This window comes from Palaemon carinicauda, chromosome 6 (genome assembly GCF_036898095.1).
Source record: "Palaemon carinicauda isolate YSFRI2023 chromosome 6, ASM3689809v2, whole genome shotgun sequence".
NCBI classification, from domain to species: Eukaryota; Metazoa; Arthropoda; class Malacostraca; order Decapoda; family Palaemonidae; genus Palaemon; species Palaemon carinicauda.
Window position 1 is genome coordinate 117,809,400 of NC_090730.1, and position 24,277 is coordinate 117,833,676.

The 24,277-nt window shown below is 36.8% G+C and overlaps 1 long non-coding RNA gene across 1 annotated transcript in view; it reads left to right on the plus strand.

The window, feature by feature from the left end:
* The window catches only part of LOC137642179 (uncharacterized), a 24,618-nt gene extending 5,007 nt beyond the window's left edge, over positions 1 to 19,611 (plus strand). Inside the window, exon 2 of the long non-coding RNA XR_011044664.1 lies at positions 17,166 to 19,611. This is a non-coding gene — a long non-coding RNA (uncharacterized lncRNA). The remainder of the gene's footprint in view (positions 1 to 17,165) is intronic.
* Positions 19,612 to 24,277: the final 4,666 nt, after the last annotated feature.

A 24,277-nucleotide genomic window follows, 5' to 3' on the forward strand; every position in this document is an offset into this window, starting at 1 on the left:
AACGAGATAAATATTGAATAAAATATTCTTTTTGAATTCCGCTACGGAGAACATAACTCTTGATATCCCGCTGCAGCCTTTCGATGTTTTGAGTATGTGCACCTGTCTTGGGGAATCCACAAAATTTTCTGATTGATTTACAGTGAGGTGCACATACCCCGCAGTAGCGAGATCTTTGTATCCTTTCCACGAATCACAGTGGATCACGGCCCCCGCCTTGATATAACGTTGTATCAAGGGCACAAGGGTCTCTGCACTTCTTGGTTGGTCCACTAAAGGGACCACAAACATTTTTTTTCTCTCCCTCTCCATGCGACCTCCCAAACTTGGATTCATCTACTTTGACGACAATGCCAGGCCCACCAATATCCGGCAAGTTCTGGCAGTAATTTTCTGTAACTTCCGAACTACAGTGGAACCTCTACACACGAACGTATCTACATCCGAATTTTCCAACATCCGAAGTAAAATTTGAGCAATTTTTCGACTCCAGACGGGCTGCCAACGCAAAAGCCCGTGCCCAGCAGTAAGGCTGGGCAATCTAAGAAGAAGACGACTCTACACCCAAATTTTATTTCGACACGAAGTAAGCAATTTTCGTTGTACCGGTTGTATCCGAATTTTTCGACACGCGAAGTACAATTCGAACACGTTCCTACTCTACACCCGAATTTTTTTTCGACACCCGAAGTAAACAATACCCGTGCACGTAGATGGTACTCATAGCGCCAGATGTATTTTTTATTTCCGCCGATAGAAGGTAGCATTTCTACCTCGGAGGGACCCTCAATTAGCGTGGCTTGGGACATTCCTCTGTTCTCGTCGGCTTCGTGTGGTTGTGCCCTGTGCGTTCTGTTATTAACTGTATTTTAATCGTGATTTTTTACGTTCATCCTTTTACGGTATTTTACGTAAATCATGGGTCCTAAAAGGCTTAGTTTCGCAAGTGGTAGTGGTGAGAAAAGGAATAAGGAAATGCTTTCTTTAGATGTAAAGCAAGGAATTATTGAAAAGCATGAGCGTGTCGTCCGTGTGAGTGAACTTGCAAAAGAACATCACGACGAACTTACTACAGAGGAGCTCAAGGAACTCCATGCTATGTCTGAGCACATGAGTGATGACAAGGAAGCGATCGAGGAGGTAGAACATATGTTAGGTTCGGCGCAAATAAAAGAGGTGTTAGGAAAATATCAAGACGTGGTCGACTTCATCGACAAATACCATCCAAAGAAATTGCAGGTTTGTCGTGTAGTTGCGCAATTTGATGATGTTTCCCTAACTCATTTTCGAAACATTCTGAAAAGCTGTACCAAGCAACTTTCTATCGATATCTTCTTTAAAAAAAACTACGAAGCGAACTCGTGATGAAGAGGAAGGAAGTGGTTCAAAGAAAACGGCAAAGAGTGAAGCGAAAGAAAGTGAAACAAAGAAAATGGCAAAGATTGAAGAGAAAAAAATTCAATCAATTTTAAGTGTAGAGTGAAAGTGATTAAAATTAATCATCAAAAAGAAAAAAGGAAAATGTAAAAAAAAATATAAAATATAAAAATAAAAAAAATAAATAAGCTAAGTTAGGTTAAAGTTCACTTAGTGTAAGTTAGAATAAGTTACGGTAGTGTACGCTTATCGTAGTCAACCCCTCTACCTCCTCGCCGCATGTCCGTCTCCTCTCTGCGTAGCAAGAACAACACCTGCGCTGGACTTTCTAAGGTAAAGTGACGCTAAAAACCTGTTTCTTATTTATTATTTCTTGATAATTATTCTTTTTTACATGTCTATTATCTAATTTAGAGTGCATATTGTCATGTGTAATTATGTGTAGTAATTTATTAAGGAGTTATCATAGGTTTTTGGGCTCAACCACGGATTAATGTATTCTTATGGGAAAATTCGTTTTTACATCCGAACATTTTCTACATCTCAAGTCGGTTGTGGAACGGATTAAATTCGTATGTAGAGGTACCACTTAAGACCTCCAGTTAACCGAAGTTTGTAACGTCCAGCCAAGGTTATAGGTGACATTGCCATGTAATAAGGCCCTTTCAAGGAAATGATTCATGAACAGCAGTATTTCCCATGCTTGAACGTGAGCCTTTTCCAAGAAAGTGCCCTTAAGTGCGGTTACAGAAAAACCGCACGCATGACACTTTCCCATCTTAGCAACCTTGACTAATCGATTACAAGCCCACTGATTAACTTGAGATCTAAAGACACACGGCTGTTGGCAGGAGGGGCATGGTACGTCTGAAGGGATGACTTCATGTCCGGTGGCTTGTCCCCTGGCTAAGGTTTTTTACCTGGGAACTACTAGGTTAGGTTAGGTGGGTTTGTTAGATATTGTAATTTTTTTTTATAAATCTCAAAAGTGTAAAATAATGACGTTTTGGCCAGTTTTCAGCCTCTTACATGAACCATATACTTGTCCAACTGGTTATCTTGTGCTTATTTTGCATTTCTGACCATTATTATTGCTACAAATCACTCGTTTGACATTTCCCCACCCAAAAACTCCCCAGTTTCCCACTTGCATCCACCATAATTGTCTTTATATAAGGGGTCCAAAAACTCATGAACGGGTGATTTGGCCCAATAATCATGGTCAGAAATGCATAAAACACAAGATATAGAGTAGAAAAATTTATGGTTTATGTATTTAGCATCACAAAAAGATGTCACCAAGATGAATGTACAGTAGGCCTACAATCCATTTTGGAATTTAGTGTTATTAAATCTCAGTTGGCAATTGATTATGATGAACTCTCCGTTCATTATATAGCTATTGTTGCTCACGTGAAAGTAAAAACATTTTCCTGCAATAGTGACCCGCGGGGCTGGCGTGCACAGCACGTCCATGTACCACATGCCAGAACAGTGAGATTATGTTTATTTGTGAGTGATGCGAGCCATGCAGGAGCAAAAACCATTAGAAGGATGTGAAGTGAATCAGAGAGAATTGTGATACTTTAATTTTCATCCACTTACATGAACCATATATTTTTCCAACTGGTTATCTTGTGTTTAGTTTGATTCTCTGACCATTATTATTGCTGCAAATCACTCATTTTTGGCATTTCCCTACCCAACAAACCTGGTTTTCCATCTGGTGTGCCCCTTAAATGTCATTATATACAGTATGTGGGTACAAAAACTCATAAAGGGGTGGTTTGCTCCAATAATCATGGTTGGAAATGCTAAACCACAAGATAGCGAGTAGGAAAAATATATAGTTCATGTATTAGGCTAGAAATAAAATTATCATATATATACCGTCGGTTTTAGTTCACTGTAGGACAAAGGCCTGAGACATGCTCTAATTAATGTCTGGGGTTTGTCCAGTTTTCGTCAACCCGCTGGCCATTGTGGATTAGTGTTGGTGGGAGACTTTATTCTGATATCTTGACAGCAAACCATCTTAGTATAGGTGGCCCTGATTATGGCGATACACACGTTAAGGTATCTCTAATCAGAATGAGATTTATATATATATATATATATATATATATATATATATATATATATATATATATATATATATATATATATATTGTATATATATATATATATATATATATATATATATATATATATATATATATATATATATATGTACAGTATAATGTATGTATGTATATATGTACACACAGCTGTGGCTAAACTGGGATGTATTTCTTTTTACTGTTATATACTTTTAGATGATTCTTACGAAAAGGTTTCCTGAATCTTCCGCAAGTTAAAGGTTACGGAAACATTTACCAAAGAATATTGTTCCTTATTGTGATCACAAGGTTGTGTTTACGTTGCCATTTTAGTTTTTCTCCTGATGGTATTTTGTTTATTGTCAATGCATTGTGGGTAAAAATGCTTTATCATTCTTTGTTTTTGGTTGTTATGATGGTAATTCTATACAATAGTACCACCACTAACAATTTTGTTAATATTTTTTTGTCCGATGAATTACTTGGTGCTTTATGTAAAGCTGTCCTTTGTTTTGAAAAGGAACATTAGTTTTACCATATTTGTTAACCTTTCCTATCTTGGGGGAGCCCCAATGGGAAACCGGGGTTTTTGGGTGGGGAATGAATTGAAGAATCCATTGCAACATACTAATAATGGCATATTAGAATTAGCAATAAACAAGGCCTCCAGCTAACCTAAGCAAACTACCTAACCTAACCTAATCTAGTAGCCATATCCTTACCTAGCGGGGAGCCCCCACTGCGACCCCCCCCCCCTTACACAGCCATAGTAAATATAAGACAGCCTAAAACCCTTTGTGTACTTTAAGTTGGAGGGTAAAGGCGAGCTGCGCGTTTCCGACTTGTATTCAATGCACAATAACCTCACAAATGAATGAGAACCAATCATTTATAGTTTTGTGTGAAATTAATAATTGACTTTCAACCAATTTTTAACTAAATTTAACACCAATATAATTATATACAAGTAGCAAATTATATTCTATATATAAACAAAACTTTCAAACAAAGTTCCCTTAAAATTGGATACATAAAAATTAAATTCTTTTTCACTTCTTTTTTTTGAGTACTGTACTACATGACTTCTGTCGCACCGAAATGCTTTTTTGTTATTATCTAGTCGGTACTTACAACCACAGGTGAGTCAAATAGTATCACTTTCACTTTTAATAACACAGTAATCTTGGCAGTACAGTGGAACCTCTACACACGAACGTATCTACATCTGAATTTTCCAACATCCGAAGTAAAATTCGAGCAATTTTTCGACTCTACACCCGAATTTGATTTCGACACACGAAGTACAGTGAACCCTCGTTTATCGCGGTAGATAGGTTCCAGACGCGGCCGCGATAGGTGAAAATCCGCGAAGTAGTGACACCATATTTACCTATTTATTCAACATGTATATTCAGACTTTTAAAACCTTCCCTTGTACGTAGTACTGTTAACAAACTACCCTTTAATGTACAGAACACTTAATGCATGTACTACAGTACCCTAAACTAAAACAGGCACAAATATTAAAGGCAATTTTATATCATGCATTTCCTAAACACGCTAAAAAGCACGTTAAAAAATGGCAACCAATGTTTTGTTTACATTTATCTCTGATCATAATGAAGAAACAAACTGGAGGTAGAGCTTTGCTTATTACCCAGACATATTTCCCATACTATTCCCTTAGAACTACATCACATCTTCCTACTTCAGATATATATATATATATATATATATATATATATATATATATATATAAATATATATATATATATATATATATATATATATATATATATATATTTATATGTATACACATATACATACCTACATATATACATACATACATATATACATAAATACATGCATACATATATATATATATATATATATATATATATATATATATATATATATATATATATATATATATGTTACTGTATATATATGGGTTATGGAAAAAATCCGCTAAGTGGTGAATCCGCGATGGTCGAACCGCGAAGTAGCGAGGGTTCACTGTAAGCAATTTTCGTCGTACCGGTTGTATCCGAATTTTTCGACACGCGAAGTACAATTCAAACACGTTCCTACTCTACACCCGAATTTTTTTTCGACACCCGAAGTAAACAATACCCGTACGCGTAGATGGTACTCATAGCACCGGATGTATTTTTTATTTCCGCCGATAGAAGGCAGCACTTCGACCTTGGAGGGACCCTCAATTAGCGTGGCTTGGGTCATTTCTCTGTTCTCGTCGGCTTTGTGTGGTTGTGCCCTGTGCGTTCTGCTATTAACTGTATTTTAATTGTGATTTTTTATGTACATTCTTTTACGGTTTTTTACGTGAAGCATGGGTCCTAAAAGGCTTAGTTTCGCAAGTGGTAGTGGTAGTGGTGAGAAAAGGAAGAAGGAAATGCTTTCTTTAGAAGTAAAGCAAGAAATTATTGAAAAGCATGAGTGAACTTGCAAAAGAATATGGCCGAAATATGTCGACGATCTCGACAATCTTGAAACAGAAAGAAGCCATTAAAGCAGTGAAACCTTCTAAGGGGATCACCATCATTTCAAAACGTCCTAGCCCTGTCATAGAAGAGATGGAACGACTTCTGCTAATCTGGATCAAGGACAGAGAGATTGTTGGCGACACCATCACCGAAACTATCATCTGCGAGAAGGCGCACGCCATCTTCACTGACTTGGAGGCGAGCTCTGGGGGTGATACTGGGGAGAGTTCAACCGTACCTTCCTCAGACAATTTCAAGGCATCTCGTGGCTGATTTGAAAAATTTAAGAAACGGTCCGGGATTCATTCAGTTGTTCGCCACGGAGAGGCTGCTAGTGCGGACACAAAGGCTGCAGCTGACTGTGTGAAGAGCTTTGAAAGGACTGTGCAGGAAGAAGGCTACGTAGAGCAGCAGGTGTTCAATTGTGATGAAACCGGGCTGTTTTGGAAGATGATGCCCAGTCGAACCTACATCACCGCCGAAGAGAAGAAATTGCCTGGGCATAAGCCAATGAAGGATTGGTTGACTCTTGCCCTATGTGCCAACGCTAGTGGGGACTTTAAAGTCAAGCCCTTACTGGTTTACCATTCGGAGAACCCTAGGGCCTTTAGGGCACAGAATGTGAATAAGGACCAGCTTCATGTTTTCTGGCGATCCAACTCGAAGGCCTGGGTCACTAGGCAGTTCTTTGTCCAAGGGGTTAACCAAGTTTTCGGTCCTTCTGTGAAGAAGTGTCTTCATGAGCAGAAATTGCCTTTAAAGTGCCTGCTATGCCTTGACAATGCACCCGCTCCCCCCCCCCCGGACTTGAAGATGATATCTTCGAAGAATTCAAGTTCATAAAGGTGCTGTATCTTCCACCGAATACCACCTCTATCCTCCAGCCCACCAGCAAGTCATCTCGAACTTCAAGAAGCTCTACACCAAGCACCTATTCAAGCAGTGCTTTAATGTCACTCAAAGCACAAACTTAACTTTGCGTGAATTTTGGAAAAGCCACTTTAACATCGTGCACTGCTTGAAGATCATAGATCAGGCTTGGGTGGGATTAACTCGACGAACCCTCAATTCTGCCTGGAAGAAGCTGTGGCCTGATGCAGTTTCTCCCCGAGATTTCGAGGGTTTTGACCCCAAACCTGATCCCGTGGTGGGTGCAGCGAAAGACGTAGAGGAAATCGTCTCCCTTGGGAAGTCCATGGGTCTGGAGGTCGACGCAGATGACTTCACGGAACTCGTCGCCGAACTTTACGACGAACTTACTACAGAGGAGCTCAAGGAACTCCATGCTATGTCTGAGCACATGAGTGATGACGAGGAAGGGATCGAGGAGGTAGAACATGTTAGGAAAATATCAAGACGTGGTTGACTTCATCGACAAATACAGTACCATCCAAAAAAATTGCAGGTTTGTCGTGTAGTTGTGCAGTTCGATGATGTTTGCCTAACTCATTTTCGAAACATTCTGAAAAGCCGTACCAAGCAACTTTCTATCGATAGCTTCTTTAAAAAACTACGAAGCGAACTCGTGATGAAGAGGAAGGAAGTGGTTCAAAGAAAACGTCAAAGAGTGAAGAGAAAAAAATTCAATCAATTTTAAGTGTAGAGAGTGAAAGTTATTAATATTAATCAGAAAAAAGAAAAAAAAGAAAATGTAAAAAAAAAATATAAAATAAAAAAATGAAAAAAATAAATAAGCTAAGTTAGGTTTAAGTTCACTTAGTGTAAGTTAGAATAAGTTACGGTAGTGTACGTTTATCGTAGTCACCCTCTCTACCTCCTCGCCGCCCGTCCGTCTCCTCTCTGTGTAGCAAGACCGACACCTGCGCTGGACTTTCTAAGGTAAAGTGACGCTAAAAACCCGTTTCTTAATGATTATTTCTTGATAATTATTCTTTTTTACATGTCTATTATCTAATTTAGAGTGCATATTGTCATGTGTAATTATGTGTAGTAATTTATTAAGGAGTTATCATAGGTTTTTGGGCTCAACCACGGATTAATGTATTCTTTCAATGTATTTTTATGGGAAAATTCGTTTTTATATCCGAACATTTTCGACACCCGTAGTCGGTTGTGGAACGGATTAAATTCGTATGTAGAGGTACCACTGTACTTCATTATTCTTTCGATGTTACCACAATAATGCAAAACAAAATCATTATAATTTAAATAACAATTTAGACAAGAACTTGGAAGAAAATCCACAGAAATTGACGTCAATTTAGATGGTAGGCCTAAATGAGAAACCGCACCAGAAGTTGAAGTTTCACACGCCTCCATGGCTTTCAAAAGACTGAAAAATTAGTGGAAGAAATTGTATGAAAAGGGTTCAGTTTCCTAGTAAAATGGTTACCTGATTGAGTATTCAAGTCACATGATTCTAGTTTTGTTAAAATGCTAATCCCAAGTGAAATGTGGATCATCATTGGTTAATAACTATGACCTTTGGGTGAGGTCTTGCTACGTAGAATACAGTCGATGATGCAATAATGACATAGTCTGTGTTTTTAATGTAAAAACGAATAAACGAGAGTTCAGTCTGAAGAGGAATTTGTGGGAATTATGAAGTCGGGGGACTTGGTTTTTTTTAGGTGGGTCAAAATTAATTTGGATTTTTAAGCCACTTCTAGACCTAGTGGTGCTTAGATTTCTATATCAAAGGAAACCTTGGACTTCCCTCCTTTTAGTGAAAGTACTTGAATTTGATAACTTGCTGGCGGAGCTATTGTGTAGAATTACCGTTATGAATTATGTGTACTGTAAAAATGCTGATACATGATTGGTTGCTTTGTTTCTAGATTATCCAGTCAAGTGCAATTTTGGAATTCATACATACATCCTTCTAAGTTCGTTTCTGTTGACTGCCAGGGATTCCATCGTAGAGACGTGCACTACTTGTTGCTTCTCATATTTTGAAGTTAAGAGATATTCAATAACAATATATATTGTTTTCTAGCTTAAGTATTGTTTTAAACAAATTTGACCTTTATTTCTACTGTAAATAATCAGCTTTAGAGCTACAGGACCCCTTTAATAACTACAATAATAGGATTTCTTGGTGAGAGAATTCAGAAAACAAATTAAATATTAGCCATTTAATCTACACACATCCGGCTAACAGAAAACATGTAAAATAAGAGAAGCTGTCCAACTTAAACTCACACACCTAACCTAACCTAGAATAAAATGCATAAAACAACATAAGCTATGTAACCTAATCATACCTACCTATACTAACATTGAGAAAACATATGAGATAAGATTAGCCATCTAACCTAAGAACACCGGCCTAAACTAAACACACCCACGTGACCTGTCTGTGGAGAAAACATATACAATAAGAGAAGCTGTCGAACCTAAACAAACCCAACTCACCTAACCTAGGAGAAAATATATACAGTAAAAAAGATTAGCTGTTAAACCTAAAACACACCCACCTAACCTAACCTAGGGAAAGAAGTATAACATTAGAGAAAATCTAAAACATAATACACCCACCTAACTTAACCTAGGTGTTTGGGTCTACTTACTTAGGGCCCCTGTCTCCTTATCTCACTTCGGAGGGTGGAAAACTCCTCTACAAAGCTACTGTATGTCTGACCAACAGATTTCATGGCAGTCAACCAACACGCACTTTTGTTGAAGAATATACGAGTTCCAAAATTGTATTCCATCGGATAAGCCTGAAACAAAGCAAGCAAACATGTTTCACCATTTTTACGGTACACATAGTTCATAACTGAAAACAAAGGACAATCAGGCATTTTTACCCGCAATTCATTGATGAAAAACTAAATACCATTGTGAGAAAAACTAACATAGTAAAATAAGCACACCCTTGGGAAAACAATAGGAAACACTATCTATTATCTAATATTTCCAAAACCCTTAGATTACGGAAGTCTCAAATAACTTTTCAGTATGAATTGTCAAAAATATATACAATTGAAAGAAATTGATATCTGAATTTGGCAGAACCTGTAATAATACCGTAATTAGGTTAGACAACTTCTCATATTTTCTTCCTAGATTAGGTTAGGTGGGTATGTGTAGGTTTTACATTCTCTTATTTTATACATATTTTCCTTGGTTTTGTTAGATGGATTTTTTTAGGCTAGACATTTTCTCTCATTTTAACTGTTTACCCATCAGAGTTTGACAGAAACTGTAATTTCACCCCTAAACACACTACTGTACCTAACTTAACTTGGGGGAAAGCGTATAAAACAAAAAAAGGTAGCTGTCTATCTAAACACACTCGCCTAACCTAGGGGTTGGGTCTACATACTTAGCCCGCTGTCCCCTTACGTCACTTAGGAGGGTGGGAAAACTCATCAACAAAGCTACTGCATGTCTGAACAGTATCCATGGCAGTTAACTGACACACACTTCCTAGGACGGACGGATAAATTCTAAAATCTCGATTGTGTTATACGAAGCATACGAAATATGAACGAGGGCTTGTGAATTTTTTTATGGTATTGCATCATGTTTCTGAGAGATTACGCAAGTGTTATATTAGCCACAGGTTTAGGAGGTTCTTGAAAAACCACGAGTCATTATTTTTTTTTTTTACAAGGAGGTAGGTGGGCAGAACTAGCTAAGAGAGAGTTGTCTCACTGGTTTGTTGGTAGGTGTCTGATAGGTAATCGTTTTTAACCATAAGCCGTTAGGCTAGCCCCCAAGCATTTTAGACTTCTTACCCAGAAGAATCTAGAATTTACTAAGTTAATAATATGTACCTAGAAGAATCTAGAATTTACTAAGTTAATATGTACCTAGAAGAATCTAGAATTTACTAAGTTAATATGTACCTAGAAGAATCTAGAATTTACTAAGTTAATATATATGCACCCCCAGGGATGCATAGCAACAGACAGAGAATTCCAGCCTTAGGTCTTAAGCCATTGACCCTCTCTCTCACAAGCCTCTCGTACAAGATCGGTGTATTTTCTAAAAGTGTTCATTGATTGTGAAATATCGAAGTTTTGGTGTAACGGGCTTTTGTAAACATAGTATTTCATGAAAAATTATATTAAGAGATTTTGTAGCTGGCCCTGTGCAAGTTGGATAATGTGAAGTATATTTATTTTGCCTTTTTTAGGTAGTATGTTGGCCAGGGCACCAGCCGCCCATTGAGATACTACCACTAGAAAGTTATTGGATCCTTTGACTGGCTAGACAGTATTGTATTAGATCCCTCTCTCTGGTTACGGCTTATTTTTCTTTGCTTACACATACACCAAATATTCTGGCCTATTCCTTGTAGGTTCTTGTCTTTCTTCTTACACCTGACAACAATGAGATTGCCAAACACCTCTTCACCTAAGGGGTTAACTACTGTACTGTAATTGTTCAGTGTACTTTCCTTTTGGTAAGGGTAGAAGAAACTTTTTAGCTATGGTAAGCAGCTCTTCTAGGAGAAAGACACTCCAAAATTAAACCATTGTTTTCTAGTCTTGGGTAGTGCCATAGCCTCTGTACCATGGTCTTCCGCCGTCTTAGGTTAGAGTTCTCTTGCTTGAGGGTACACTCGGCACACTATTCTATCTTATTTTTTTTCTCTTTTGTTTTTTTGAAATGGTGTGTTGGGCAGGCTTAATAGAAGGGCCATGGATGCCTGGTGGTTTATCATGAGGTTGTCTTTCCCTTGTCTGATTATTTTTCTTCTCAAAACTATCCTTACTGTCCTTCCTTCAGTTGAAGTGGCTATATTGGAGGGTATTTAGCCTTGCATGGTGTATCGGCTCCTCCATGTTGACCAGGTTTTCCAATTTCTTTTTCTATAGTCTGTGGGTTTGATTAATCACTTAATTTATATTTTTTTACATACTGTTTTTGTTATAATTCTTGTTAATCTAGTTTTTAAGTATGATGTCTCTTTTTTATTACCATTAATTCTTATGCTGTCTGGAGACCTTGAGCAAAATCCGGGACCAGTACGTCCTAGATTTCGTCAATGTAATCTACTCTATTACAATATTCGTGGTTTTCATGCAAATATTCAAGACCTTACAGTTGCGTGCAGACAGTATGATATTCTTTTGTGCTCAGAAACTTTGGTTTCTAATATGAGGCACTCATCTGAGCTCCTCATAACTGGTTTTAAGAAACAAATAATGTTGAAATGTGATGCTATCCCTAGGGCCAGGGGAATGGCGGTGTATATTAGGACTGAGTACCCTGCTTCTCATAAGTCATGCTATGAATGTGGATGTCGTGAGATTCAGGTAATAAAAGTTTGTGGCAGGCATAACAACTTTTATTTGATTTCGATCTACCGGAATCCAGACATGGATGATTTTATCTTTGATTGTCTTCTTACCATTATGGCTAAGATGCAAGATGATAGAAAGTCTTCTTTTGTCTTTGTTGGTGATTTTAATGCTCACCATAGGGAGTGGTTAAGTTCTATCTCTCCTGCTGATCGCCATGGTTTAAGAGCTTTAGACTTTGCCTCTGAATCAGGCTGTTAGCAAATCATAAGTGAAGCTACTCACAAGTCTGGTAATTGCTTGGACCTCGTATATACTGACTCCCATGGCGTTATAACATATAAGGTTGGTTTTCAAGTCGGGACATCTGATCATGCCTTGATTTCATTAGTAGTGAAGACTGAGCAGCCTGTCCCTGATGTATCATACTCTTGTAAAATTTATATGAAATCTCAAGCAGACTGGATTGGGATTTTGCATGATCTTTTGTGCTTAAATTGGTCACAATTATATAGTAGTGTTGATCCTGTTGTCTCTGAATGAGAATCTAGTCAGCATAATTGATAGGCGTATCCCTTCTCGTGTGCTAAGGTACCGAGTGAAGGACAAACCGTTGTTCAATGATGATGGTAGACGTGCTTATTTGGAGAAGCAGGAGGCCTATCATTTTTGGAAGGGTAACAGATCAGATTTGACCAGGAATAACTATACTCGGCTTAGAGGCTTTGCTCAGAAAGTTTATGCTTCAACTGAAATTTAACCCTAAAAGAAACCCTTTCTGGTACAACTCAAGAACATAAATGGTGGTCTACCCTTAAATCTGCACTCTTTGGTGTAGATGCAACAGTTCCTTCTTTACTTAAACCAGATGGCTCAGTCACTCACTGTCCAAAGGAAAAGGCAACCCTTTTGGCTGATGTTTTTGACAGTAAACAGAGTAATGAAAAACTTGAACTTCCTCATTCCTGTTTTCCTGAGACTAAAGTAACTAGTTTAGCTTTTCGATCTCATGAAATTAAAGCTCCGTTGTTGGACCTTGATGCTTATGGAGGTGTAGACCCAAATGGTATTTGTCCTTTGTTTTTTATAAAGACAGCAGAAAAAGACAGCAGATTTCTTAGCTCCAATGTTATCTGTTATTTTGGGCAAGTTAGCAGGAAGAGGAGCTTTTAGCACTTATTGGAGAATTGGTAATGTTACTCCTCTATGTAAATGTGTTTGTGGTAGCTCAAGTCCAACTAATTACCGCCCAATATCCATAACTCCCATATTATCTAAAGTTTTTGAACGTCTCTGGGCAAAACGTCTTAATAGGTTTGCTGAAGGTAATCATCTATTCCCTAGTTTGCAATTTGGTTTTCGTAAAGGCCTTGGAGCATGTGATGCCCCTCTTACAATCGCATCATCAAGCTAATAGAGGGGGTAGTTACATTTCTGTTCAAGCAAGAGCACCCGACCTGGCGGTGGTATTTTCTTTTGGGACATCTCTCATCACTGGAGAAACTTGTTCCAGACAGGCATCTGCATTAGCAGTAGCTTCAGTGGCATCTGTAGCATCGCTTGTTGGCAGCCAGTAATCTCCCATCCCATCCTTTTCCAGTGAAACAAGGTACAGGACAACCTCTCCTGGCTACTAAATGATGGAAACCTTGACGGAGGAGTTCCGCTCAATACCCAACCCCCTTAAATGCTTCTGTTCTCAGACACATCCAAAGAGAAGGCTTGAACATACACATGATAAATCAAGTGACCTCAGGAGTATGGTTCCTAGCTGTGTTGAAGAGCAACAACACGATGACCATAAAATAATTTGACAAATGAGGGGGACTCTGATCCAATCTTAGCATGTTTAGAAAAGCAGATGCACATACGAGCAGTGAACAACTCTGTAGAGCAGTCACCAAATCTTTTTTTAGCTAGAGGAATGTTTTAGCAGATGCGCTCAGTTACCAGGGGGAAGTTGTGGGTTCAGAATGGTCTTTATATCTGTGTTTCTTTCTCTCTGGGAATCACCAGCAATTGGCCTGTCCTCTAATAACCATTCAAGACCCTAGGCTTGCATTCTTTGATTCCTTTTAACACCCTTAGGACAACTTGGGCGCCTGCACAATTCCTCCCTTCAGCCTAATTCGCTGTTTAATCAAATCAATAGGTTCTTGATAACATCTGGTCTTAGGATGAGCCCAATAACTCCTAAATGGCCACACGCTGAATTGTATCCAGATATGTTGATGCCTTTCCCCCCTTGCTTAGGTGCCAAGAGAGCTAACCCCATGGCCCTCTCTATTTTGACTGCCCCACATCCAGAGTTACTACCAATGAGTGGAATCCATTGCACGTCTTGGGCAGAGACAACCCAGCATCTCCTTCAAGCTGAAGGTTTTCGAAGCATTCCACAGGAGAGTTTTGGACACCTACAAAAGTACTATGCAGTGGTCTATCAGGGGGAGTGGTCCATTTCACTGCTATTTGTGTCGTAGATGTCCCCCTGCAATTAATAACTAATTTTCTCATTATCCTTCACCGAAAGAAGGTCCCCTTAATCTCAGCCTTCATCCAGGGCTACAGACTAAAGGGCTTAGAACTTTCCTCCTCGTGGGAACAAAAATTTTACAATATCAATTCAGAATGAACTGCTATTATTTTCAGTAACATAATAATGAAGAAATATGTTTAGATATATCCTAAATAAAAAGACTTCCAGAAATCAAATGCTTAAGATGCATAAGTGAACGTAACAAACTAGTAAGATTCTTTGGAAACTTTTACTTGTTGATAAAGAAGGAAATGAAAACAATATCATTAAGGTGGGGTGACAATCTCGAGTTGAGTGCTCTTCTCTTACAGATAAAAAGCCTATTAAAGATTTTCAATCATTATTAGTTATATAAGAAGGAAGCAAGGCCGACTTGGTGTTGGGAGAAGCCAGTTTTCCTTGTTATAATTCACTAACTCGGGTATTTGAACAGGTGGCTAGTTTGTGAAAGTAATAGTTTACGAGAGTTGGGGCATTTGAAGGGATGTTGGTGATACCATGCCCTTGGCAGTAAACCTTTCGTTGAGCTAGATGAATTCAACAAATCATCATAGAACAGTATCAATACAAATTTGGGACTGGTGTTCATCTAAAGACACTTTCGGTAATAACTCCTTCCCTAGCACAGATAGTATTTCCTTTTTATTATTATTATTATTATTATTATTATTATTATTATTATTATTATTATTATTATTATTATTATTAATATTATTATTATTCTTATTACTACTACTTGCTAAGCCACAACCCTATGTGGAAAAGTAGGATGCTATAAGGCCAGGGGTTCAGCAGGGAAAATAGCCCATTGAGGAAAGGAAACTAAGAAAAATAGAATATTTAAAAAATAGTAACAACATTAAACTATATATTTCCTGTATAAACTATAAAAATTTTAACAAAGCAAGAGGAAGAGAAAATAGATAGTGTGCCCAAGTGTACCATCAAGCGAGAGAATATGATCTTTTAAATGGTCATTTTGGGGGGGTCCAAGGGAGACACACTAGCTGTGAGATAGTCTGCTTACAACTATGTAAAGTGTGCTTGAAATATTTTGCATTCAATACTTGTTTATTGATTTAGGACATAGTAATTTCCACATAATTAGCTAAAGGTTATGATTTTAACAATTAATTTTTGATACTAGAAAAATCTTAGGAATTTTTCCTTTTTCACCTACGCATAAACAATGCCCTTCTGTTTTAGGTACCTTTTCTTTATCCTTTATTACGAGTAACATTATTATTTGTCAGCACCTTTCAATTTTAAGCTTGGTTTGAGGTAGTGTTACACTTTATATGAGTGATTATTTCAAGAGGCCCAGTTGGGTTAAAAGGAACATGTTCAAATTGTTCTATCTCCTTCAAGTTGAAACTAAACCCTCGTGTCGCTTAAAGTTTCGTCAAATCGAAATTATTATTATTATTAGACCTACCTGTGTAATGATAAGGATTATCAATTGTCGTAGTAGTTGTGGAAGTACTATTTCAAGGAAAACACAAAGGCACATTTTCAATTGAAACTAATTTTTACCTTGGAATTAACCGCTATACTTTTGAAACAAAAAGCTTCTTTTAGCTTGGTTGACTCATAACTTCCTTCATTTTGATTTTAGAAGTCTTAGGACTGATGCAATTAGAGGTAGAATTATATTTCTATTAAATTTCTAATACACTTATTTGGGGGAAATTCTTAGGAAATACTCTAGTCTATTGGGTCAGCTAATGGGTGGAAAAGTTGGGGAAAACTTGCTGTCATGTAACTCCATAAGTGCTGTATTACATGGGCTCCAGCCTTATTATGGTTCCTGGTTAGTTGTCTCGTAGTTCCCTTGTATATTTTCCACGTAGTGAACTAGAGTTTAAGATCCTAAATAGACCTCATGTGGTGTATTATAGCAGTTAGGTGTCTTTACACCGTTCTTTCGGCCCATAACTCATCTTGCTGTACATCATTTACTTTATTATTCATTACTAAACTTCACTTCGTAGTGTAACTGTAGGATTTTCCCGTTGCATTCGGGTGCTATATGGTCTCATAAGCCTAAATTCATAAATCCAGTCTAATCCAAAACTTTCTAGTATGAGGAATAAGAGAGACTGGGCGATACCAAGGAGAATAGGGAAGAGATAGATAGGAATATTGATCTCTCTAAAATTATAAACAAATGGATAGGAGTAATTATTTTAATAGTATTAATGCCAAGCATAGAGAAAATGTTCTAGATTATTTTGGTTTTGCAAACCATCATCTGATCGGCTATGTAGTCCTTTATTTATACATCAAATTTAATTCTTAACAATAAAGTATCGTATCTTTTGTTAGAACAGTAGTTTGTGTTTGCAAATGATCATTGTTATTATAAATATTTGTTTGAATAACTTAGCTGATATTTTTCTTGCTGTAGTTAATATCCGTTTTTTTCTCTTTACAGATTCATTCTCTTCATAAAGGTGGGATCGCCATGATGCACCTGAGCCTGGAATTTTCTTGCTAATTAATTACTTTATTTCTTTGTTGCAATGCCAGCTTTATACATGGTAATTCTGAGTACAGTATGGCTTTCAATAGGCAAGTCCCTAATTTTGTGGCATAGATGTAAATGCTACTTTATATATGCACAATAGGTGAAACAATTATCTTCAGTGATTTGGGAACTTTTACCACATAAGGAGATGGTATCCTGTGGTGGTACAGGAATATTGTAACATCCACAGGTATCTATGAAAGGATGCCTTTTTTGTTTTGTATTTTTCGATGAGTGTCTCTTTAACATGTAAAACTGCGTATTTTCTTTTTCTCGTGGGTATATTTAAGACCTATTGAATATTTTATTTCGAAGATGAATGTTTCAGTTGCATTGATATCTTATTTGTTCGTTAATGTCAGTGTTTTTGTGACGTTATGTAATTATTTGCATGCAAAATTATGATGTGTAATATGCTATATTGTTCTATTTTTTATGCTATTTCTCAATGAACCATTTTCATGTCTGAAATATGATTTTATAATTGTGTAGCAAGTGAGATTTGTTAGTTTGGGCTCAGTGTGTATTATGCTACGTTGAAGGCTTCCCTTGAAAAAGTAATGGTAATTATATTGAGTAATTGAATTTCCTCTCGTTTTAGAAGGGAAAAGCTTTGCGTTCAGAAAATAAATCTGAGGATTTAACCAGAATTTCACAAATTACACCGTTTAACCAAACTTAAATTGCTTATTATTAATAATTATAATGTATAAATTTTATTTCAAATATCCTGAACATTCATTTCACAGAGGAAGAGAATATTGGTGATAGTTGCTTTTGGGTAGGTGATGTTTTCTTCTTTCGATGTTTGATGTTTGCACGCGAATGTGGTTTCGCTTGTTAGAATTGCTAGCGTAAGCTTTTCTTATTCCTTAGCGATCGCTTTCATTAAATATCCGCTGCTTGCTTTGCGCTCTCTCTGCTACTTGACGTTGATTCTTGTTCCTCTGTGAAAAGATTTTCAATATAATTTTATTTCAGTGTTAGGAATATCATCATCTTTCAAATAGTTGCTCACCATTTTTTATACCATTTTACTTATCAATAAAAGCCTTCAATGTTGCATTCATGGTGCATGAAACTCTGCTGATGGCTGGAGATGGTGAGTGTTTCATGTCCTTTTTTTAGCGTTTAATTTTTTATTATTTTCATAATCTTAATTTGCATTAGTAATTCCTTTTCAGATATTTTAGGTTCAGGTTATTTGGTTCACTATCTGCAGCGTATGTTGCTTTTGGTCTTTTGTAAGCTTTTGAATTGCTAACCAATCTTGTGCACCTTAATTTGTCATTTATACATTCCAAGTCTCAATCTTAATAATGAATTTTGCTTTAATTTCGAATATGTAAGCAATCAAATTTGTTGTCAGAAAGAATATAAACAACAAATACGTCTGATGTAATTTATTTACGCTAGAGTAAGATAATTACCTTCTTATGTGAAGCGTTAGAATCAGTCAAAATACGAAAGAAAATATCCTAAATCAGATCAGCGCTCTAGGCCTAGGAATGTTGATGGGAAGGAATGGTGGGGTTAGGTAAGGGGGCCGCTATATAACTTTTGCTGCTGCGTGCCTTGAAGCTCTTTATATTGACATAACACACCGATTAGAATCCTCCTTTGCCGCTAGTGTTGTGTGGTATGTTGGTTGAATCAAGTTATTTAGGGACTGGGGTTTGTTAGGCCGGGAAGAAATTATAAATAGGTTAGAATACTTAGGTTATGCAGATCAGACATTGTACTGTGGCATTTAGGTTATGTATGTCAGGTTAGGTACTTCCGGCCTTTAAGCTTAGTTTGTTTTAGTGGCTTTGGTGTTAATCAAGAAATCCTGCATTTGAGGACTTACTGCTCCACAGCAAGAGATCGAGCGTCCTCTTGTCGCCTTCTGTTTTTGGTAAGTCAAGTTTTTTATTTTTATTTCTTTTCAGACATTCCGTTTTACAGTAAGCAAAGGTAAACTGTAAGATTAAGTTCATTAATAAATAAACTACATTTCAAATGTGGGATATTTTCACTTTGTAATTTGAACAGTAGAAGTGCAATGGAAAATGACATGAATAAAATTGAACTGACATAACTCATTGTTATGGTGTATGTAAATACCAATAACATGGGTTCATTTTGTATTAATGAAAAAATATAGAACTACACACACATTTTCCTTTGCTTGTTGGTAATACGGATTGACTGTTTGCAATTGATAAAGACAAGTAAATTAGTTTCAAGTCTTTGATTTTCAAAAAAGTTTATCATATTACATTTTTGAAGAATAAAGTTTGATAACGACAATTTAAAGTTGTGGATTGTTTAATGTTGATAAGTACAGTTACGGATTAAAAAAAAAAAACAACTTAATTTACGGTATCTTAATACTTTCCTGATTTGAATTTTAGGTCAAAGATATTTTTTCGCTAATGTGACCAGACTACTTTAAGGCTATATCGACACCCTTTCTTACAGGTTAAGCGTGTTTGGTGTATCTTGAAAATTGTCACTTGCAGCATCCAACAACAAAGTAACAAGGAATATTTTATACAAAAGAAAAACTAAGTAAGTCTTTTATTTTATATTTTTGGTATTTTTCATTTGATTGCACTGAGGTAAGGCTATATCCATATATATTAATTTTTCTTTATGTTTGTCCGTATATGTTACTGTTATGCTAAGTAGTCCATTTATCAATGAATTCCTTTGAATAGCCACTAGATGTGATACTTTTAAACTGTCTATCCGTGTCTATTCATGTTAGCATGAATGTTATATTGATTATGGAAAATTGGTTTTTCGGTGTAAGGTCATCATTTGCAGCCGCACTGTGATCCTGGCAATGCTTCCTCTTGTTATAATTTACTATAAAAGAAATTTGCGGGTTTAAAACACACACGTGTACACACACAGACACACACACACATATATATATATATAATATATACATACAGTATATGTATATATATACTATATGTGTAGGGGATTCAGCGTTATGAAACTTCATCTGTGGTGGGTAACGGGGAAGGGTGGGCCGTGGCACCCTAGCAGTACCAACCGAACTCAGTTGAGTCCCTTGTGAGGCTGGGAGGAACGGAAAGAGGAGAGGTCCCCTTTTTTTGTTTCATTTGTTTGATGTCGGCTACCCCCAAAAATTGGGGGAAGTGCATTGGTATATGTATGTATATATATTATATATATTATATATATGTACTGTATATATATTATATATAATATATATAATTATATATATATTATATATATACATTATATATGTTATATATTAATTTTATATATATTTAACTATATATATATGTGATATATATAATTATATATATAATATATATATATATATTATATACATTATATATATTATATATTATAATTATATGTACATGTATATATATATATATATATATATATATATATATATATATATAATTATATATCACTAACACTCGTGATTTCAGTCAATGTAAATATAACCAATGAATGGCATTTAATACAGAATTCTATCTTGGAATATATATCCACTTGCAATTCATTTTATGGTAACAGCTTCTGGCCGGGTAGAGATTCGAACCCCGGCCAATTCGGCAGTTGGTAGAGTCCTCGTAGGAATGGTTTCTGGCCGAATAGGCCGGGGTTCGAATCACTACCCGGCCAGAAGCTGTTACAATAAAATGAATTCCAAGTGGATATATATTCCCAAGATATAATTCGGTATTAAATGACATTCGTGGGTGATATTTACACACACATACACACACACACACACACACATATATATATATATATATATATATATATATATATATATATATATGTATGTATGTGTATATATATATATATATATATATATATATATATATATATATATATATATATGTATATATATATATTATATATATACATATGTATATATGTATATATATACATAAATTTATATATATATGTATATATATGTATATATATATATATATACACATATATATACTGTGGAACCTCTACACACGAACATATCTACATCCGAATTTTCCAACACCCGAATTCAAGCAATTTTTCGACTCTACACCCGAATTTTATTTCAACACACGAAGTAAGCAATTTTCGTCGTACCAGTTGTATCCGAATTTTTCGACACGCGAAGTACAATTCGAACATGTTCCTACTCTACACCAAAATTTTTTTTCGACACCCGAAGTAAACAATACCCGTACACGTAGATGGTACTCATAGCGCTGGATGTATTTTTTATTTCCGCCGATAGAAGGCAGCATTTCTACCTCGGAGGGACCCTCAATTAGCGTGGCTTCGGAGATTCCTCTGTTCTCGTCGGCTTCGTGTGGTTGTGCCCTGTGCGTTCTGCTATTAACTGTGTTTTAATCGTGATTTTTTACATGCATCCTTTTACGGTATTTTACGTAAATCATGGGTCCTAAAAGGCTTAGTTTCGCAAGTGGTAGTGGTACTGGTGAGAAAAGGAATAAGGAAATGCTTTCTTTAGAAGTAAAGCAAGGAATTATTGAAAAGCATGAGCGTGGCGTCCGCGTGAGTGAACTTGCAAAAGAACATCACGACGAACTTACTACAGAGGAGCTCAAGGAACTCCATGCTATGTCTGCGAGCACATGAGTGATGACAAGGAAGGGATCGAGGAGGTAGAACATGTGTTAGGTTCGGCGCAAATAAAAGAGGTGTTAGGAAAATATCAAGACGTGGTCGACTTCATCGACAAATACCATCCAAAAAAATTGCAGGTTTGTTGTGTAGTTGGCAGTTCGATGATGTTTCCCTAACTTATTTTCAAAACATTCTGAAAAGCTGTGCCAAGCAACTTTCTATCGATAGCTTCTTTAATAAAACTACGAAGCGAACTCGTGATGAAGAGGAAGGAAGTGGTTCAAAGAAAACAGCAAAGAGTGAAGCGAAAGAAAGTGAAACAAAGAAAACGGCAAAGATTGAAGAGAAAAAAATTCAATCAATTTTAAGTGTAGAGTGAAAGTGATTAAAATTAATCATCAAAAAGAAAAAAAGAAAATGTAAAAAAAAAATATAAAATATAAAAATAAAAAAAATAAATAACCTAAGTTAGGTTAAAGTTCACTTAGTGTAAGTTAGAATAAGTTACGGTAGTGTACGTTTATCGTAGTCACCCTCTCCACCTCCTTGCCGCCCGTCCGTCTCCTCTCTGCATACCAAGACCGACACCTGCGCTGGACTTTCTAAGGTAAAGTGACGCTAAAAACCCGTTTCTTATTTATTATTTCTTTATAATTATTCTTTTTTACATGTCTATTATCTAATTTAGTGTGCATTATTGTCATGTGTAATTATGTGTAGTAATTTATTAAGGAGTTATCATAGGTTTTTGGGCTCAACCACGGATTAATCCTATTTCAATGTATTCTTATGGGAAAATTCGTTTCTACAACCGAACATTTTCTACACCCTTAGTCGGTTGGGGAACGGATTAAATTCGTATGTAGAGGTACCACTGTACATATATATGCGTATATATATATATATATATATATATATATATATATATATATATATATATATATAATATATTTATATATATATATATTGTTTATATATTTATATATATACCTGTCTATCTATCTATCTATATGTATATATATATTTTTATGAATAGAACTTACCTGGCAGTTATATGAATATAGCTATAGTCTCTGACTTTCGGCAGAATTTTTCAAAAATCGCGGCAACTGCCTTGTGGTGGTTGTGCGGTTAGGTGGTTAACAACCCTTACAGGGTTTTACTTGGAATCATTCCCGTTTTCTGTTTTTCAGATCATATCTGCAGGCCGGATCGACAACACGTTGGTCCGTCATTAGGGATTTTTCTTTCACTTTCCCTGTATCGCTGTACCAGTCTGCTATTTGGTGAAGTACACTGATTTGGGGATTTGGCAATCGTGTTATGTTATTTCTGAGCTTTTTTGCTTTTGATCTTTATGAGTGATAAACTGCATTTCTGTGCTAATGAGGAATGAAAGGTGAGGTTGCCGAAAATATCGGTAGACCCTCACTCCGCGTGTTTGGGTTGTAGGGGTTTTGAATGTGCACTTAATAACAGGTGCGAGGAATGTAAGATTTTGAATGAATAGGATTGGTTGGCTATGAAGCACTATGTGCGTAAACTAGAGTTTGATAGAGTTAGGAGAGCTTCTAGGTCTAAATCTAAGTCTGTTAGCGAACTTAGTGTTGATTTATCCTTTGAACCTTTAATTAATTCCTCTTTGGAAGGTGATCCATCCCCTGAGATAGTAACTCCTGCCCCTTCTACAGGATCCGTATCTGCGGATGACCCTCAGTACGCCAGGATGGCTGCCGAGTTGAAGGCCATTAAAGAGCAACTTGCGGCCTTTAAAGGTAAGCCCAGTGAAAGTGATATTAGTGCTTGTGAAAGTGCCGTTGGGGTTGGCGAGTGACCGAACCTGTCATTACCCTAATTCTAGACCTCTACCAAGCTCCCAGGACCAAGGGAGAAGGTATGTCGACAACCGAAAGGTGGTGAGAGGTACGTACCCTCGGTCAGCCGTCTCCTCAGACAGTCCTGTTGCCAATTCCCAGGCTGCTCTTGACCGCCTTGGAAAAGGCGTGTCAGACGTGATGGTTTCTTCTCCGAATCCCTCTCCCAGACGCAAATGGAAGTTTGAGGCGTCTAGAACTACGAAGAGGAGGTGGAACCGTGAGGAACTGTCTTGTTCTCACTCTCCCGGTTCTAGTAGCTATGAACCTTGTCCTTCAGAGGACGATTTAGATTCCGTGCCTGTGAAGAGGACGAAATCTAGGTCCGCAAGTCGAGATAGAGCAGCCGAAGATCCTTCTCCTTCCACGAGCGTTATTCGTCATCCCTCCTCTTCGGGACCGCAAGACCCAGCAGAAGTCGCTAAGTCTTAAATGTCAGTCATGCAGGAACAACTGTTTTTGTTGGTTCAAGCGTTTAGCCGCCCTCACGCCCAGTCCGACACCGACAAACGTAAAGATGACTCTGCCAATCAA